The sequence below is a fragment of the Garra rufa genome, unplaced genomic scaffold, assembly GCF_049309525.1.
Source record: "Garra rufa unplaced genomic scaffold, GarRuf1.0 hap1_unplaced_002, whole genome shotgun sequence".
Classification (NCBI taxonomy): domain Eukaryota; kingdom Metazoa; phylum Chordata; class Actinopteri; order Cypriniformes; family Cyprinidae; genus Garra; species Garra rufa.
In genome coordinates, this window is record NW_027394277.1 from 11,018,741 (window position 1) to 11,038,812 (window position 20,072).

The 20,072-nt window shown below is 42.3% G+C and overlaps 8 non-coding genes across 8 annotated transcripts; 1 reads left to right on the forward strand and 7 right to left on the reverse strand.

Annotated features, from left to right (window-relative positions):
• Positions 1-430: 430 nt before the first annotated feature.
• LOC141307797 (small nucleolar RNA U3) lies at positions 431-646 on the reverse strand. The gene has a single exon (XR_012346722.1). It is a non-coding gene; the product is annotated as a small nucleolar RNA U3 (small nucleolar RNA).
• A 972-nt stretch (positions 647-1,618) lies between these two features.
• Positions 1,619-1,759, reverse strand: LOC141307881 (U4 spliceosomal RNA). The gene has a single exon (XR_012346807.1). It is a non-coding gene; the product is annotated as a U4 spliceosomal RNA (small nuclear RNA).
• Positions 1,760-2,252: 493 nt separating this feature from the next.
• Positions 2,253-2,334, forward strand: trnas-gcu (transfer RNA serine (anticodon GCU)). The gene has a single exon. It is a non-coding gene; the product is annotated as a tRNA-Ser (tRNA).
• Positions 2,335-2,826: 492 nt separating this feature from the next.
• LOC141307935 (U4 spliceosomal RNA) lies at positions 2,827-2,967 on the reverse strand. The gene has a single exon (XR_012346860.1). It is a non-coding gene; the product is annotated as a U4 spliceosomal RNA (small nuclear RNA).
• A 5,251-nt stretch (positions 2,968-8,218) lies between these two features.
• trnak-cuu (transfer RNA lysine (anticodon CUU)) lies at positions 8,219-8,291 on the reverse strand. Its single transcript has one exon. It is a non-coding gene; the product is annotated as a tRNA-Lys (tRNA).
• A 1,438-nt stretch (positions 8,292-9,729) lies between these two features.
• Positions 9,730-9,945, reverse strand: LOC141307792 (small nucleolar RNA U3). Its single transcript, XR_012346719.1, has one exon. It is a non-coding gene; the product is annotated as a small nucleolar RNA U3 (small nucleolar RNA).
• Positions 9,946-10,917: 972 nt separating this feature from the next.
• LOC141307884 (U4 spliceosomal RNA) lies at positions 10,918-11,058 on the reverse strand. Its single transcript, XR_012346809.1, has one exon. It is a non-coding gene; the product is annotated as a U4 spliceosomal RNA (small nuclear RNA).
• A 1,066-nt stretch (positions 11,059-12,124) lies between these two features.
• Positions 12,125-12,265, reverse strand: LOC141307936 (U4 spliceosomal RNA). The gene has a single exon (XR_012346861.1). It is a non-coding gene; the product is annotated as a U4 spliceosomal RNA (small nuclear RNA).
• Between the last annotated feature and the right edge of the window lie 7,807 nt (positions 12,266-20,072).

Genomic DNA, 20,072 nt, shown 5'->3' on the forward strand with positions numbered 1-20,072 from the left:
GAGATGAGCAGCTCTGTGAAACAGCCAATCGGAGCAGAGCTCATTAATATTCATGAAGCTTCCAAAAAAGGCAATAACAGAGCATTTCATTCTAGGAACAAATCCTAGGGTTGTAAATGGTCCTGTAAAACCGTTTCTGGAGATTGTTTGCCCTTTCCTATGCCATTTACCTTCTATGTAGACATCAAAGAACAAATTAAAATATTCTCTCAATGCATTTTATGGCAACTTTAAGTTGATAGAACCAGCTGACATCTTATCCTGACATTCTGAATCTCAAGGATGGTGACACCCACCAACAAAAATGTAAAAAAGAACAACAAAAAAAAGATAAAAAAAGTAGTTTCATCAGATATACACCAATTATGAGCCAAACAGTCAATCGCAGCTACACACAAGATTGTTAATCTGATATTTACAATTTTCAAAGACCACTCTGATCATACTCTCTTCTTCTATGCTGCATAAATGCCACACAGAACGTTCATCAATGGTGTGGAGCATAGGAAATAAACCATTACTCCACACCCGATTCACGCTCAGAAAAGAATATCAAAGCTCATCATCGTAGTTTGGGAGACACTACACTTTTGAAACACACTTCTTAGTTAAAAACTATAGAAATGATCCCTGAAAGCATAGTCTTGACCTCCATTTTGCAAAACCAGCTTAGGCGACTTCTGACACTTTGAGTCTCAGAGATGGTGACAACCTAACAACAGAGATGAGAAAAGTTACATCTGAAACATCATTAGAGTCCTAAATTTTTTTTTGTAATTTTAGTCGGATGCAATTTTCATCGCCCCCCAAATTACACAGGCGAAACTGAGGTTCTCGCGTTGTGCGAGACTGTCAACCCGTCCCGTGGGTAGGGCTTAAAGCAGGCTTAGAGATTTCTTCTGTCAGTTTTGACCCAATCTGTTTTTAGGAAGCGCAGTTTGACCCAGCAGTGCGGGCCAACAACATGTTCTGTTTTGCCGCGTGAAGGCGGTTCAATGCTTTGGACAGCGTATGGTTGAGTTGTGATTTTCCACCAATTTGGGGCACCTTTCTTATGGAAATCAAGGATGATTTCATGGGAAATGGCAAACTGGTGTAGCGTTTGGCTAATAAGCTAAAGCTACAAAGGATGTACCGGTGCCCCGTCGTCCGAGCAGAATCCACATTCGGCCGTAATCGGAGGTTACTACTAACGTTCGATTGTGTGTCATATTGAGTTTGGCGCAGGGCCTCAGTGGAAAACAGGCCCTCGGCGGCTGAAACAAAAGACGAAGAATGCATCCACATGCACATGAATCAGGAGTGTTAAATAAAGAAACCCCGCAAGATGACGAGGTGGTCCAGTGGTTAAGGCGGTGGAAGGCTAATACATTGTGCTCGACACGCATTGGAAGCTTTAGCGCCACTGAGAGCCCACCGGACCAGACAGGACCAACCTGTTTACGATGGGTAACGGTGATCTGTAATTGCGCTGCAGTTTAACGATACCTGTCTTGAGAACATATTGACAAAACAACAAGCCTTCTGGCTCTGGCGCTCTATCATCAGTAGACAGCTTTTTGGCGAGGAAAAAAAACCCTAAACGAAACAAGGCTATATTTCTCAACAAAACTCTAAGCCTCCAGAGAGGCTAGCAAAAATTGCCAAAGCTAACTGTATTTCAAGTCATCCTGGCGGGGTATTGGGTAAAGTTTTCAACCAGCAATGATCGCGCCTCGGATAAACCTCATAGGCTACAATATTGCCTCTGCGAAAGAATGCCAGCGACGGTCGTGACCTTTTCGTGCACCTACGTGGATGTGAACCGACAAGGTGGCAGCAAGCTTTAAACATGACGCACAAACAGTCTCCTGGCACGGGTTGCTGCACCGTGTTTCCACGGAACAGATTAGAGGTGTGTAAAAGACGGCTCATTCACTATTCCCTCTGTGCTCAAAACAGCCTGCTGAAAGCACGGCAGCAGCAGCTGAAAAGGTCCGCAGCATGGCCTGTCTCGGTCAGCAAGGGGACGGGGTGGCCGAGTGGTTAAAGCGATGGACTGCTAATCCATTGTGCTCTGTGCAATGGTTGGAATCCCATTCTTGTCGTTCGGTTCCTTTAGCACCGGACCTTAATCCAGGTCCTGGGGACCCCATGCTAAACTTTTTGTGTGTCCTCCTTATCTAACACACTCAGTTCAGTTTTTAGAGTTCTCTACTAATGAACTGATGATCTGAAACAAGGAGTGCTAAATAGAAAATGCCACGTAAAATGACGAGGTGGCCGAGTGGTTAAGGCGATGGACTGCTAATCCATTGTGCTCTGCACGCGTGGGTTCGAATCCCATCCTCGTCGTTTGGCTCCTTTAGCAGTAATCCTCGGTCCTGGGGACCCCACTCTGCACTTTTTGAGTGTCCTCCTTATCTGACACACTCAGTTCAGTTCACTGAGTGCTCTACTAATGAGCTGATGGTCTGAATCGGGAGTGTTAAATAAAAGGACCACGGAAAGTGACGAGGTGGTCGAGTGGTTAAGGCGATGCAAGGCTAATCCGTTGTGCTCGGCACACCTTGGTTTGTGTGGGTTTGAATCCCATCCTCTTCATTTGATGATTTAGCACCACTGAGAGCCCACCGGAACAGACAGGCCCAACCTGTTTACGATGGGTAGCGGTGAGCTGTAATTGTGCTGTAGTTTAACGATACCTGCAGCGAAGTCTTGAGAACATATTGACAAAACAACAAATCTTCTGGCTCCGGCACGCTATGATCTGTAGACACCTCTTTGACGAGGACCAACAACCAGCCACTCCAACAAAACGAAGCAAAACTATCTTTTTCAAGAAGCGTCCAGAGAGACCGGCAAAAACTGTCGAAGCCGACTGTATTTCAAATCATCCCGATGGGATATCGGGGGAAAGATTTCAACCAGCAATGATCACACCTCAGATAAACCACACTAGCTACAACATTGCCTCTGCGATAGAATACCGGTGACGGTCGTGACCTTTTCGTGCACCTACGTGGATGTGAACCGACAAGGTGGTAGCAAGCTGGATGAGCCCCAGAGACAGATCATCAGTGAAGACCTCTTCACCTGGACGGCCATCGACGCAAGACTGTGAAAACCAGATCCTCTCCAATCTGACACTGTGGCAACATGGAACTTTTGCATCTACATTAATATTAGTCTGTTTCTTCTTATTCTGAGGTCACCGTAGCCGCCAGATCCATTCTGTATTCCGATCAGATGGTCACTGCAGTCCCCCGGATCCAGTCCGTACCAAGAGCAGATGGTGGATCAGCACCTTCAGCCGAATGTCAGCGGATACCATGTCAACTAGATGAGCCCCAGAGACAGATCATCAGTAAAGAATGAATCCACATGCCACAGCAAACTCGAGCTGGTGAAAATGTTCATCAAACACCCGCCGCTGACTTCTTTTAAAACAAGCCAGCTTATTGAAGGTGCACAGGATAAACGCCCTGAGAAAGCTGTGCCTCGCAACCCTAAGAACGGCATAGGCGTTAGTGGACACCTGACGCGCGTGCAAAACACCGGCATTTCACACGTCCCTGGGTGGGCTCGAACCACCAACCTTTCGGTTAACAGCCGAACGCGCTAACCGATTGCGCCAAAGCTGGGGAACAATAGTCTGTTAAGGGGGGGGAAGAAAAGGAAAGAGGAGGAAGAAGGGGGAAAAAGAGAAAAAGAAAGAAAAAAGAGAGAAAAAAGGAAAAAAATGAGGAGAAAAGAAATGAAAGGAAATTTTATCTCTTTTTTCCTTCAAAGCAATGTTTTTGGAGTGTATATTTACAATAAATTATCTGAAAAAAAATGTTTTCTCTATTTTTCTGTACATTTATACGGGAGTAAGGATGATCACAAGCTTTCCAGTTCATATTACACTGTTGCCATACATTGAAGTGTTTACTGAATGATTTATTTATCAGTAATTATCACATAAATGATGTCCAAATGGATGAAATAATTTCTGAAATGACAAATTAATACTTTATTAGATTTATATTACTGATTATTGATATTTTATTCACAGTTCTGAGTTTTTGCACTTTTAGTTTAAATATATTGCTGCTGTAGTTATGTTCTAAAACTTATAGTACAAAAAATAGTCAATTTATTTATGAAATAATCCCCAAATTTATCAACATTTTTAAAAGGGCCTATAACCGTTTAATGATACTGTAACAAAGACATACAAAAAGAGTTATTTAATCATGACCAAACTTTTATTTTTCAATCAGTCATAGCCAATTATTCATTATTCTATTTTTTTTTTACATTTTTATTCTTATAGTTATGTTGCATGTGCAGAACACCGAATAATACCTCTTAATAATACTTTCTATTGTCCATGACTCCTGTGCATTCTTTGCAAGTGCAAAAGAACAGAAAACAGAACTATACATATAAATAAAACCATCTAATGTCCATGGCTCTTGTGCATTAATTGCAAGTGAAAAGAACAGAAAGCACAGACCAATACACATAAATAAAATTTTAAAATGACAATGGCTCTTGTTTGCCTTTGTGAGTCCAAAAAAAAAAAAACCAGAAAGCACAGAACAATACAAATGAATAAAACTTTAAAATATTAATTACTACTGTGCATTCTTTGCAAGTGCAAAAGAACAGAAAACAAAACTATACTTTTAAATAAAACTGTCTTAATGTCCATGGCACTAGTGCATTCATTGCAAGTGCAAAAGAACAGAAAGCACAAAACAATACACATAAATAAAACTTTATCCCCTTTCTTTTTTGGACTCTTATGGATGGCACAGAGCTTGAAATGGTCTCTATCAGGCGACAACAATCTGGCCACTGAGCAAGTGGGGCAGTGGTGGTGAATGTATGCCTCTTCACGCTCTCCACCCCTGGAGTGACCCTGTGTCCAGCCTGCTCTGGTGTCTGGCAGCAAACATCACTCTCTTCTTATCGTAATCCAGCAGGTTCTGCCAACTATATTGCCCACCTAAGCAGAGAGAGCATATAATACAAGGCAAATGAGAAAACAAAACAAGTGGTAGTGTCAACATATGACAGGTCAAGAAGAAAAAGTAGAGAAACTGACCTGCTGGTTGGTGAGAGCCAAAGATGGCTGATTCCTGAGCTCCACAAGATACTCCACAAGGCTGTCCACTTTGTCCAGCACACCAGCACTATCCAAAGCCTGAGAGAAAAAATATAAAAAAAAAAAAAACAGAAATGAACAACATTATGAGTACAGTGAAGTGGAACAAAATAAACAAACATATAAATATATATTTTCCTAGAAATGTAACAATATTACATGAAACACAATTACATACATGCATACAACAAGATATTTACATACCACAGACTCGTCAGGAGATGCTGAGGCACCTGGCGTGAAGGAGGCACAGTGGAGGACAGAGAGAAGCTTGGGTCATCGGTAAGACTTGACACAGTAATGTCAAGTGTTTGGTCCTCCCTGAAGCCCTCGTCTTCTTCATCCTCGCCTTCATCCACATCCTCCAGCAGGTTCTCTGTCTCTTCTGAGTCAGGGTCCACTACCAGGGGCTGTCCAGTCTGACTCAGGAAGTAGTCAACACCAAGCAGTTCTCCTATAAAAAACCAAAACAAAATTTAATAAAAGGAAACACAAATACAGGATCAGTCAAAAGTTTGGACACATCACTATTTTTAATGTTTTTTGAAAGAAGTGCCTTATGCTCATCGATCCTGCATTTATTTGATAAAAATAAAGAAAACATCAGTAATATTGTAAAATGTCATCACAGTTTAAATTTATAGTTCCATAAACTTTAATTTAAATTATTTCTGTCATCAACGCTGAATATTTAGCTATCATTTTAGAATTTAATTTATGACCAATGTTGGACACAGTTGTGCTGCTTAATGTATTTTTTTATGTAATCTGTGATACTTTTTTTAGGATTCATTGAAGAATAAAAAGTTCAATAAAGAACAGCATTAGAAATAAAATAGAAAATACAGGACTGTTCAAAAGAGAAATTAATGCTGTTCTTTTAACTTTTTATTCATCAATGAATTCTGCAAAACGTATCACAGTTTTCATTAAAAAATAACAAAATAAATACAAATATGCAGTACAAATTATATTGCTGTTTTTTCTGTATTTTTGATCAAATAAATGCAGGCTGAATGAGCAAAAGACACTTCTTTCAAAAACATTAAACACAGTCACGTGTAAAAATGTTTGACAAATAATGTACACATTCATATTCTACAATGAGATACAGGTAACTTTACCTTCTGGTAGAGGTTGTGCCACTTCCGCTGCTGTGGTGCTGGTCTGTTGCCTCCAGACGGACAAACCCCAGAGCTGGCAAAAGTCCTCAACCTGGCCATCCACTCGCCTTCACCCATGACCTTGTGGCTCTTTGGCTTAGTGCTCATCTAAATATAATAGTGAAATAATAGTTAGTAATGTGCATTTTGCAGGTATTGGACAACTACACAAATGTTTTTAATTTTTTTATAATGATACAACGATATATATTCAAGCTGACTAAATAATGGCACCCATTACAACAATTAAATATTATTTTATTGCTAACAAAGCAAAACAAGGTTAAACATTTAAAGGTGTTACACTACAATTATACATATAAAGATTTGAATATGAAATTACTACATGCAGTTACGATAGGGATAAGATTATTGTTTTGTTTGGTTTACAGTTAGTTGCATCCAATTATGCATAATTTACTGTTATTACTATAGTAACTACATATAGCATGTATTAATGACAATGTAAAATAAAGTACATTGTTAGTTAAAAGCTGTGGTTATACATATGATAATCAATCTGAGAAAAAAACAAAAAAACAAAGAACATAGTAAGTACACTTTACTTAAACCATGGTTAATTTTTGTAAGGGATGTCTATATAACATTGCATTTTCATTTAAATTATTATTTGCATCTGTGTTTATATAAATAGTAATCCATCTGCAAACACAAAACTTGATTACTACATTCACACATAGCAAAAGCACATTAAATGTTAATTAGAAATGACAATGTCTACAACTAAACATATTTTTTAAATCCAAATCAAACTTTAAATAGAATAGATGTGTTTACTATGCAAAATTACAGGCAAATGGTGTTTTATATGTAAGATTATAGGCAAATCATGGAAACAAAACATGATTACTACACTTTCACTATAGTAAAAGCATGGTAAATGACTTGTTTTTTTTTTTCATTCATATTTTTATTTATAGTAAGACTGTGTTTACACTTAAAGAACGAGTAAACTGAGTTTAATAAGTACGATTACAGGCACAATTGTGTTAAATATGTGAGATTATAGGCAAGTAATGAAAAGAAAACATGATTACTACACTTTCACTATAGTAAAGCCATGGTAAATGACGACAAACACAAGCACAACGTTTTTTGTTGTTGCTGTTCATTCAGATTTTCCTTTATAGTAAGACTGTGTTCATACAGTTGTAATCGATCAGCCAAAAACACAACATGGTTACTACGCTTTTACTATAGTAAAAACAAGGTAAATTGTCATAAGGGATGACTGCACTTACAGCTGAAACGCGTTTTCCCCCCATTTAAATCGAACTTAAGAACGAGTAAATGGACTTTAGAAAGTTAGATTACATTTAAACAGTGTTTCATTATGGGCAATTCGCGAGTCAAAAGTTTGTGAACGCCAAACACGGATGAATGACGGACGAAAACGTAACGAGTTACCAATTGAGAACATTGTAAACAGAGAGGAAGAAAGTAGAAAACATGTATTACTTACTTTGAAAAGTTATCCTATATTCCGTTCGTCTGATTTTTGAACCTGACTTAGAATGAAACTAAGCATGGTGAGTGGCTCTTAACAATGGAGCTCGAGCGATGCGATTGGCTCTCGTCCATTCTCACAATGGATGGCGAGCGACGCGATTGGCTCTCGTCCATTCTCACAATGGACGGCGAGATCGGCGATTGGACGAGGAGACGGCCGTGGAAACAGACGATCCTGCTCCAGGTAGCGCCACAGAGACAGCCGCTGTGTGTCTGCTGCCGCCGGATCACGGTTGTAAAAGCAAGGGTTACGGTTAGGGATTAGAATCGCACGTACTAACAGGCTGTTTTGAAAGATGTTTCCGGAGCTCGCAAAATCCACTTAGCCTGTGCGGCGAATGGGCACGCTGGAGCCCGCCACCCTGTTGGGAAGAAAGAGAGCCAACAGAGGCGCCCAACGTGGGGCTCGAACCCACGACCCTGAGATTAAGAGTCTCATGCTCTACCGACTGAGCTAGCCGGGCTGGTTGAGGTTTCCTTCACCGGGTCGGAGGCAGTTTTCATCGGCTCCCAAATGACACAGGCGAAACGGAGGCTCTCGCGTTGTGCCGAGACTGTCGAGCCGTCCCGTGGGTAGGGCTTAGAGCAGGCTTAGAGTTTTCTTCTGTCAGTTTTGACCCAATCTGTTTTTGGGAAGCGCAGTTTGACCCAGCAGTGCAGGCCAACAACATGTTCTGTCTTGCCGCGTGAAGGCGGTTCAATGCTTTGGACAGCGTATGGTTGAGATGTGATTTTCCACCAATTTGGGGCACCTTTCTTATGGAAATCAAGGATAAATCTATATAAGGATAAGGATAAATCTTCTATTTTTCGGTGGTCTTTTGAGAACACTAGATTTATATGTCAATTCCAACATAACACCGACTGTTACGCAACAGTCCCGGGATCGTTAATAGTTACGCCTCCAACATTTGCATCGCCCAATCATCGGTAACGTCAGTACATCAGTAAAACAAGGCAAGCCACTGAAGGGACACGGTTAGCTTAATGCTAGCACTAGCCTGTTACATTGCAGTACAAAAGATATCACTTACCACATAAACAGAGAGATGACTGTGCTGATGATGGTGAATGATGGAGAAATAACTGCGCTGATGATGGCGAATGATTTACAGATCCAGAGTATCACCGAGAAGCAGCTGAACTTGTGTGGTAAGAAGAGCTCCCTCTGCATTATAACTTTACACAGAGCACATGGATCACAGTAATGAGACTAAAATGTCTGCGATTCAAAACGGCAGATTCAAGTCAAGTCAAGTCAAGTCACCTTTATTTATATAGCGCCTTTTACAATACAGATTGTGTCAAAGCAACTGCACAGTATTTAAACAGCACAATAGTGTGTAAGTAACGCATTATTGTAACAATCAATTTTCAGTTAAAGGCAGTTCATCAAGATTCAACAAACCACATATTAAAAGCGGCTAGAGCTCCTAATTAAATATATATTTTTTATCAATGTGCCAGCTATAGAGATGAGCAGCTCTGTGAAACAGCCAATCGGAGCAGAGCTCATTAATATTCATGAAGCTTCCAAAAAAGGCAATAACAGAGCATTTCATTCTAGGAACAAATCCTAGGGTTGTAAATGGTCCTGTAAAACCGTTTCTGGAGATTGTTTGCCCTTTCCTATGCCATTTACCTTCTATGTAGACATCAAAGAACAAATTAAAATATTCTCTCAATGCATTTTATGGCAACTTTAAGTTGATAGAACCAGCTGACATCTTATCCTGACATTCTGAATCTCAAGGATGGTGACACCCACCAACAAAAATGTAAAAAAGAACAACAAAAAAAAGATAAAAAAAGTAGTTTCATCAGATATACACCAATTATGAGCCAAACAGTCAATCGCAGCTATACACAAGATTGTTAATCTGATATTTACAATTTTCAAAGACCACTCTGATCATACTCTCTTCTTCTATGCTGCATAAATGCCACACAGAACGTTCATCAATGGTGTGGAGCATAGGGAATAAACCATTACTCCACACCCGATTCACGCTCAGAAAAGAATATCAAAGCTCATCATCGTAGTTTGGGAGACACTACACTTTTGAAACACACTTCTTAGTTAAAAACTATAGAAATGATCCCTGAAAGCATAGTCTTGACCTCCATTTTGCAAAACCAGCTTAGGCGACTTCTGACACTTTGAGTCTCAGAGATGGTGACAACCTAACAACAGAGATGAGAAAAGTTACATCTGAAACATCATTAGAGTCCTAAATTTTTTTTTGTAATTTTAGTCGGATGCAGTTTTCATCGCCCCCCAAATTACACAGGCGAAACTGAGGTTCTCGCGTTGTGCGAGACTGTCAACCCGTCCCGTGGGTAGGGCTTAAAGCAGGCTTAGAGATTTCTTCTGTCAGTTTTGACCCAATCTGTTTTTAGGAAGCGCAGTTTGACCCAGCAGTGCGGGCCAACAACATGTTCTGTTTTGCCGCGTGAAGGCGGTTCAATGCTTTGGACAGCGTATGGTTGAGTTGTGATTTTCCACCAATTTGGGGCACCTTTCTTATGGAAATCAAGGATGATTTCATGGGAAATGGCAAACTGGTGTAGCGTTTGGCTAATAAGCTAAAGCTACAAAGGATGTACCGGTGCCCCGTCGTCCGAGCAGAATCCACATTCGGCCGTAATCGGAGGTTACTACTAACGTTCGATTGTGTGTCATATTGAGTTTGGCGCAGGGCCTCAGTGGAAAACAGGCCCTCGGCGGCTGAAACAAAAGACGAAGAATGCATCCACATGCACATGAATCAGGAGTGTTAAATAAAGAAACCCCGCAAGATGACGAGGTGGTCCAGTGGTTAAGGCGGTGGAAGGCTAATACATTGTGCTCGACACGCATTGGAAGCTTTAGCGCCACTGAGAGCCCACCGGACCAGACAGGACCAACCTGTTTACGATGGGTAACGGTGATCTGTAATTGCGCTGCAGTTTAACGATACCTGTCTTGAGAACATATTGACAAAACAACAAGCCTTCTGGCTCTGGCGCTCTATCATCAGTAGACAGCTTTTTGGCGAGGAAAAAAACCCCTAAACGAAACAAGGCTATATTTCTCAACAAAACTCTAAGCCTCCAGAGAGGCTAGCAAAAATTGCCAAAGCTAACTGTATTTCAAGTCATCCTGGCGGGGTATTGGGTAAAGTTTTCAACCAGCAATGATCGCGCCTCGGATAAACCTCATAGGCTACAATATTGCCTCTGCGAAAGAATGCCAGCGACGGTCGTGACCTTTTCGTGCACCTACGTGGATGTGAACCGACAAGGTGGCAGCAAGCTTTAAACATGACGCACAAACAGTCTCCTGGCACGGGTTGCTGCACCGTGTTTCCACGGAACAGATTAGAGGTGTGTAAAAGACGGCTCATTCACTATTCCCTCTGTGCTCAAAACAGCCTGCTGAAAGCACGGCAGCAGCAGCTGAAAAGGTCCGCAGCATGGCCTGTCTCGGTCAGCAAGGGGACGGGGTGGCCGAGTGGTTAAAGCGATGGACTGCTAATCCATTGTGCTCTGTGCAATGGTTGGAATCCCATTCTTGTCGTTCGGTTCCTTTAGCACCGGACCTTAATCCAGGTCCTGGGGACCCCATGCTAAACTTTTTGTGTGTCCTCCTTATCTAACACACTCAGTTCAGTTCTTAGAGTTCTCTACTAATGAACTGATGATCTGAATCAGGAGTGCTAAATAGAAAATGCCACGTAAAATGACGAGGTGGCCGAGTGGTTAAGGCGATGGACTGCTAATCCATTGTGCTCTGCACGCGTGGGTTCGAATCCCATTCTCGTCGTTCGGCTCCTTTAGCAGTAATCCTCGGTCCTGGGGACCCCACTCTGCACTTTTTGAGTGTCCTCCTTATCTGACACACTCAGTTCAGTTCACTGAGTGCTCTACTAATGAGCTGATGGTCTGAATCGGGAGTGTTAAATAAAAGGACCACGGAAAGTGACGAGGTGGTCGAGTGGTTAAGGCGATGCAAGGCTAATCCGTTGTGCTCGGCACACCTTGGTTTGTGTGGGTTTGAATCCCATCCTCTTCATTTGATGATTTAGCACCACTGAGAGCCCACCGGAACAGACAGGCCCAACCTGTTTACGATGGGTAGCGGTGAGCTGTAATTGTGCTGTAGTTTAACGATACCTGCAGCGAAGTCTTGAGAACATATTGACAAAACAACAAATCTTCTGGCTCCGGCACGCTATGATCTGTAGACACCTCTTTGACGAGGACCAACAACCAGCCACTCCAACAAAACGAAGCAAAACTATCTTTTTCAAGAAGCGTCCAGAGAGACCGGCAAAAACTGTCGAAGCCGACTGTATTTCAAATCATCCCGATGGGATATCGGGGGAAAGATTTCAACCAGCAATGATCACACCTCAGATAAACCACACTAGCTACAACATTGCCTCTGCGATAGAATACCGGTGACGGTCGTGACCTTTTCGTGCACCTACGTGGATGTGAACCGACAAGGTGGTAGCAAGCTGGATGAGCCCCAGAGACAGATCATCAGTGAAGACCTCTTCACGTTTGTATAGTCTATATAAAATACAAGCTATAAAAATATACAAACGTTGGTATTTTACTTACTACTGCTTCCTCTACACATAAAACTTTGTATGATAATTATAATAATAGTTTACTGTCTAATATTTCTTATATATTTTCCTATGCATTATACATATTGTTATACATACTCACATATACACATTTTCGTATTCTCCTTAATATTGCTTCCTTTACACAATCTAAGATATAAAAAATTGCACAGTATAATACTTTAACATTAAATTTAGCTGGAAGATAAAGAAAAAAAAAAAAAAAAAAAAACCAAGACAGCAAAATAATTGCATCACACAGAAACAAGTGTGTTATTTTCTCATATTCTGTAACCACTGCTCCTTAGTAATTGTTTCTTTATTTGGGCAAAATATTTTGCCTTTGTACTGGCTATGGCCAGTTTCTTGCGTACGAAATTGGCCACACTTTCTGCACATATTTGCTTTTACAGTACGATTGTACGATCGTTTGGTTGGGGTGGCTGTGTCATTTGCAGGTGGGTCAGAGGAAATTGCTCCAGGGTTAATGGTGGAAAACGGGGCTGGGCAGGGCAACAGAAACATCGGAGACAAAACAGGGCCAGTGGGAGTGTCAGGAACCAATGGGTGAGGTGCTGTCAACCTGGGATAAATTGTCCTTAGCTGGTTGAACGTGGCTGAACGCTGGGGGTGTAAAGCTGATGGCTCAAATGAAGTTGCTGTGGCAGATGTACACGCAGCTGAGGGCTTGATCTTTCTAACCTTTGTCTTTACCTGTCCAGCTGTGTCTGGTGGCATGTGGTAGTTATGCAACTGGTGGCTATATTGAGGAGGCACAATAGGCTGTACTCGTGCTGGAGGCAGAGCATCCAATGCCACTGGACGTGCCTCTGGAAGATGCAGCCCCTGCAACAGCACTGAAACCTCCTGACCCTTTAAACGGTTATTATGCCAAGTTGTAAGGGTCCTCTGATTTACCTCAACTAGCTGAAGTGTTGTTTGGCTCATCACTGTTCCATTGCTCAGGATTAGCTGCCGAATTCTTCTGTAATCACGGAGAATGAGATCCCATCTCGACAGAGATTCTGTCTGCTGTTTTTTGGGGCTTCGGTGGATGTTACATAACCATATGAAAATCATTTCAACAAGGCGACAGCAATTAGGCCACTGTGCAGGAGAGCCACTAGAACCCAAAACACACCTTTTTGTGCTGTCAACACCAGGAGTGAAGACAGCTTTCTTTTTGGGGGACCTAAAACGTCCTGTAAGCAGCCTATCTTGATGACGAGCAGCATAAACACCACCCTGTCTTTATCAAATTGGTCCAGGTTCTGCCACAAACCCACAATGGTCGCTACTTGTTGGTTGGTAAGGGTGAGGCTCGTCTGTGTGCGCAGCTCCACCAGATACTCCGCCAACGCATCCACCCGGTTCATTCCAGGAATGCAGTGCTCATCAACAGCCTGTAAATATATAACTTTTGGTTAGGTAATGTGGGATTTTTGAATGGTTAGATGAGTGACAACTGGTATAGAAAAGGAAATCTTACCATTGATAAGGGCACTGATGTAGTTGCAGGAGCCTTGACACTGAGCACTGGTGGAGCCTGGACACTGGGCAGCACTGCAGCTGAAGGAGCCTGGACACTGAGCACTTGCGGAGCCTGGACATTGGGCACTGGTGGAGCCTGGACACTGGGCACTGTTGGAGCCTGAACAATGAGCACTTGTGGAGCCTGGACACTGAGCACTGGTGGAGCCTGGACACTGAGCACTGATGGAGCCTGGACACCCGGCACTGTTGGAGCCTGGACACTGAGCACTGATGGAGCCTGGACACTGAGCACTGATGGAGCCTGGACACTGGGCACTGATGGAGCCTGGACACTGAGCACTGGTGGAGCCTGGGCACTGAGCACTGATGGAGCCTGGACACCCGGCACTGTTGGAGCCTGGACACTGAGCACTGATGGAGCCTGGACACTGAGCACTGATGGAGCCTGGACACTGGGCAGCACTGCAGCTGAAGGAGCCTGGACACTGAGCACTTGTGGAGCCTGGACACTGGGCACTGGTGGAGCCTGGACACTGAGCACTGATGGAGCCTGGACACTGAGCACTGGTGGAGCCTGGACACTGGGCAGCACTGCAGCTGAAGGAGCCTAGACACTGAGCACTTGCGGAGCCTGGACACTGGGCACTGGTGGAGCCTGGACACTGAGCACTGGTGGAGCCTGGACACTGGGCACTGGTGGAGCCTGGACACTGGGCAGCACTGCAGCTGAAGGAGCCTGGACACTGAGCACTTGCGGAGCCTGGACACTGGGCACTGGTGGAGCCTGGACACTGAGCACTGGTGGAGCCTGGACACTGGGCACTGGTGGAGCCTGGACACTGGGCAGCACTGCAGCTGAATGAGCCTGGGCACTGTGCACTGGTGCAGCTGGTAGAACTGGTGGACCTGAAAGGACTGAGTCTTCTGATACCACAAAAATGGCCACTGTGGCTTCCTCTCCAAAGAAATCAATAAAACCCTCATCCTCTGCCACTTGCTCCTCCACGTCTATCTCCTCCACCAACTGAGAGGTTCTGTCAGAGGTAGGGCACATGTCCTCCAGGGGCTGACTATTCTGCTTCAATAAATATTGCACTCCAATGAGCTCCCCTGAGGAAATATTTGTAACAGGAAATGTTTTTAGAGAACAATATTTAGAAAGGTTTCTTTTAAAATGCAATAAATATTTGTGTTGTCAGGTTCTGCATGAGAAAAATATATATAATTCAGAGGGTATCATAAAAAGACAGGATTACTCTATATTCTACTATGTATTTTATTTTCTTTATTTTCTGCCCTGACACCTAGAACACAGAAACCATTGTACAAAAATTACAGAGGTATAAATTTTCTCTGATCTGTCAAAATGACGTTGTTGTCCAAAAGCACTTGTAATTTTAACAAAAACATGCTGCATTGTGAACCGCTTTTATCAAAATATCTTTACCTGTGTACACTGCAGGTGGAGTGAAGCTAGGGACCAATTTTCTGCCATACAACTTATTGTAGTTCTCATTGACAGAGTAAATCAGCTCCCCTGTGTAAGTACGCAGAGTTGAACCTCCACCTGCAACAGCAGCTGCAGCCCGGTCCTGATTCCAGCGTAACAAACCTTCCAGGAGATAGATCTGGAAGTTCAGGCTGTTTGCGCTGTTTCCTAAAAAAAAGGAATAGAAAGCCAAAAATTGTTCTGAGAAAATGCAAAAGAGAAATATTATGTGTTAACTGCAAATATCTAAATAAACAGGAAATCGTGGTAAGTTGTGGTATATTCTGTCATGACAAACCTGGAATAAATCTGTTCAAGTGGCAGTGAAATGATTCCAGAGAGGTGGAGCCTCTGGCACACCGATACGTTTTTAGAACCACCCCACCCTTGTTTATGGTTCCAGTTTCTGTGTAGAGTGGCACATTTGAAGGGTCCTGAATACAGGTTACGTGTCGCCTCTGTACATTCCAGATGTGCTGCATTCTCACACTGTCAAGGAGAGGAACATCAAGGGCATCGTTGCCCTTGCCACCCATGAGCTCTCTGATGAGCATATCAAGGAGGCGGATAGTGGTTTCCTCTCCTCGTGTTCTCCTCCTGCAGTGTTGGAGCAGCTCATCTTTACTTATGTGATGGTCCAGCTCTGCCTCCGTCAGTTTAGGCCAGCCCTGTTGGGTGAGTTGCTCCTGCTTGGCCCTTCTCAACAGAGTGAGATCCCCTGCATCCCACTCAAAAATAGAGGATGACAGCCTAGCCATAAAAGTAGGGTACAACTGGTGGGCATCAGTGGTGCACCCTACTGCTAGACGCCTCATAAAATGCCAAATATCTAGGCGGACAATGACATCAGGCCAGCCGCTGAACCGCCTCTTCAGTTTTGTCTCTCCCACCTCCTTGCAACAGTCACAGTCCACATAAATGACAGCGGGAGGATCAACACCAGCTCTCTGGTACTGCTTCATGAGCCCTGCAGCCATGGAGTCTAACCCAGCCCCTTCATTCGCAGTCAGGACACTCATCAGCACCTGACCTATCTCATTGCCTACTGATGTAAGCCACTGTGCTGTACCTTTCGCAGGACCACTTAACTTCTTGGTGATATGAAAGTAAAAATAAGCATAGCAAATAATAAAACATGCATCCAAATCAGTAACAATGACAAATACAGCTCTTTTGTTGTAACAATACATTATAGATGAGGGTACAGTCATTAAAGCAGCTCCTCTGACCTTCTTAATTGAATCCATTTTTAAAATTGATCCATATGTGGAAGTTATGCTGGCCTTGATGTGATTGAGTCTGTTGAGAATGTCCTGACTGTATACAGTGAGGAGCCATTTGTAGCTGGGTATTGTAGCAAGTGGTGGTGGTTCCTGGAAGTGCAGTGGATGCAGGCCAGGATTTTCCAAAAAAGCCACACACTCTGATGTATACCGAACCACACGCTTCAACCACTCCTCACTGTGGTTCTCCCTCAGCTGGCCGATTATCCTCACTGGGCCGTTCCCCATGCCCCTCTCACGCAACAAGCGAAGAACCCGAATGTCACAGGCATACCTTGAAAAAAAAGGTATAATTATTTTTATTTTTAGGCATCAAATTATTGTAGGAAAAAATTATCAAAAAAGATAGCACATGAGTAAATATGACTGCAAAATAATTACTTGCGTGTAAGGATGACCCTGAATTCAGATCGATGGGCCAGGTCCAGCTGCTGCAGCACTGCATGACTCCAGGACAGGTAGCTGGTTCTACACCTGGTGCAGATCAGAGTCTCTGTCACCAGGTTGTAGTATCTGTCGATATCTAACACCTGTCGTACCCTCCTGTGCAGACCACCACCACATAGCTGATGTCTGGAACATGCAGGGTTAGTACACTGGAGCCGCACTTTCCACAGCCTATATGGCATCCAGAGCAAGAGACGCTGTGAAAAAAATCTATCAGGTGTTGGAGCTTGGTGGTACAACAGGGCTGGCGGTGGGGGGTGATACCACAACTGTAGGTTTTCACGCAGCTCCATCTTTCCCTTTGCACCAACTCTAAAAAGTGCTTCCGATACCCACTTCTGGTCCTGCTGTGGCATTGTCTGTGGCCACAGTAGTGGGAGATCCACAGTGTCTTCTGGCTGAGATGAGACCTGCAGATATGATCAAAAACACTGGTTTAAATAAAGCTAAGAGAGCATTAAATGACCAAGGAATGTTTATATTTTGAATGACATCTTACTGGGTTCCTCACAACAGCAAACTCAGAAACAGTCGATGGCATTGCTGTTTCTTTGATGCGTTGTAATCTCTGAGGTGGAGGAATGAAGAAGGCAGAGGAGGACTGGATGACAGGCCGATGAGGTTTGGGGGATGGAGGAGGAGGAGGACGAAGATTAGAGGGTGGGCATGAAGCTGCGGCTGAACTGGAGTGCTCTAATGTCTGTGGAGTCAAACATTAATCTCCTAAAAGGATTGCAATTTTTTAAATGAAATAAAATTATGTGATTTCATTTTTTTAATGATACAGTGATGAAGTGAGGATGACATGATAAAGTCATGATGTCTTTTATATTAACCTGAGAGGTTTTCCTCTGGGTGCTCAAATTGGGTTTTGCTGCTGCCACATGTGAGCCTCCAAACCTTGACTTTTCGAACTGAAAAGGTTTGTCATAGTCAGTGATAACAAAACCCTCACAATATAGGTAAAGTTCGAGATGTTTCAATGTCTGCAGTGATGCCTGTCTGCTTACCATTGACAATGTCAGTTTTGGCATCTTCGCAGGACGTGACACATCACTGATGGAAGGCGTGCTTAGGGCAGGGGTGCTCTGTGATGCATCCACTGTGACTGGTGGATGAACCTGTGATTCATGCATAAAGATACACCAGACATAAATATTATACAGTCTTCCTAATGTGATTTTAGATACAAAGACACATTGATATTACACATCTATCTATTTATGCTACTTGAACTATGCTAATTGAAGTAACCTTGTGAAATCCACAGATACACTTCTGAGTTTCCTTCATAAGGGTGGTCTGCCCCCTCATTTGCAGAGGGCACTTTTCTTTTCTTTTTTTATAGTTTTATTTTCAACTGTAATGTAAAGCAAAACATGTTGTATAATCAAACATTACAAACATTTTTCTTCAATAACAAGAGAAAAACCGAAACAGAGAAAGACAGACCAACACACACACAAAAAAAAAAAAAAAAAAAATTATTAGTTATTTTGCAATAAGAGAAGGTAAATGCTCCAAAAAAGAGCCCCAAATTTTTTCAAAAGATTTTGGTGATTTTCTGACATTGAAAAGGATTTTTTCAGGGGTGCAATATGAAAGGAGCTCGTTGATCCAGTGTTTTCTAGAAGGAGAATGAGTCGACTTCCAGTTCACTAATATACATTTTTTCCCAGCTGTACCAGCCAAAAGTATGAAATATTTTTTATGATGAGACAAATCTAATGACTCAGTATCCCCTAATATCCAAACTCTAGGATCATAATTGATTGGGATTCCAATAACCTTTGAAGATATATTAATTATATATTCCCAAAAATCCTTCAATACGGGGCAATTCCAAAGCATATGAAGTAAATTGCCTTCAAATGTTTTACACCTTTGACAATTGGAAGGTATAGTAGTGTTTAACATGTGGAGTTTGTGAGGAGTATAATATGTTCGATGCAGTATATTAAATTGGATTTGTCTATGTTTGGTGGATATAAAAGTAGTCTGCATTCTTTCCATAACACTTTCCCACTCTACCAGGTTGTATGTGCAGTCAAGATCTCCCTCCCATCTCTGCTTCAAGACCACATTATCAAATGGCTTAAAACTGTTTGTCAATGTACTATATCCTATTGAAGCAATACCTCTCGGAGAGGACACAATCTTGTTAAACATGACATTTTCAAACGGCGATAATGTTGGAATTCTGGGAAATGTCTTAGAGGTGATCTCTTTGACCCAATGTCTGACTTGCAAATATTTGAAAAAATTATGTTTAGGAATATTATATGTCTGGGATAGCAATTCAAAGCTCATTAAGGACTCATTGGCATACAAGTCCTCCAGTGTCTTTATTCCTTTACTCACCCATGCTTTTAAGGTGCTATCAACAATACCAGGGGGAACAATAGGGTTTTCATAAAAAGGTAAATGTCTAAGTGGGACAGTATTAAAGCTGCATAGATTATGTGATTCTACCCAAGTAGAAAATGTATTAAGTATTAATTTATTTTTAGTGAATGTAGATAAATAACTTTTTGACCCCAAAAAAGGAACAACGCTTAGTGGGATGGAACTCATCTCCCACTGTTCTATATCTGTCCATCTAGTATCAACCTTATCAGGGTGGAGCCAGATCCATATAGCCCGAAATTGCGAAGCTAAATAATAATGTCTAAAATTGGGAAAATTCAGCCCACCTTTCTTATATGGTGCTTGAAGTTTAAGAAGTTTTACTCTCGGGTTTTTGCCTTTCCACAGAAAGCTTGAAAATACTTTATTTAGTTCCTTAAAGTATGCCTTAGGAATGTTCAAGGGGAGACACTGAAATTTGTACATATATTTAGGTAAGATGTTCATTTTTACAACATTTATTCTGCCTATTAATGATATGGGTAAATCTTTCCATTTCTGCATGTCATC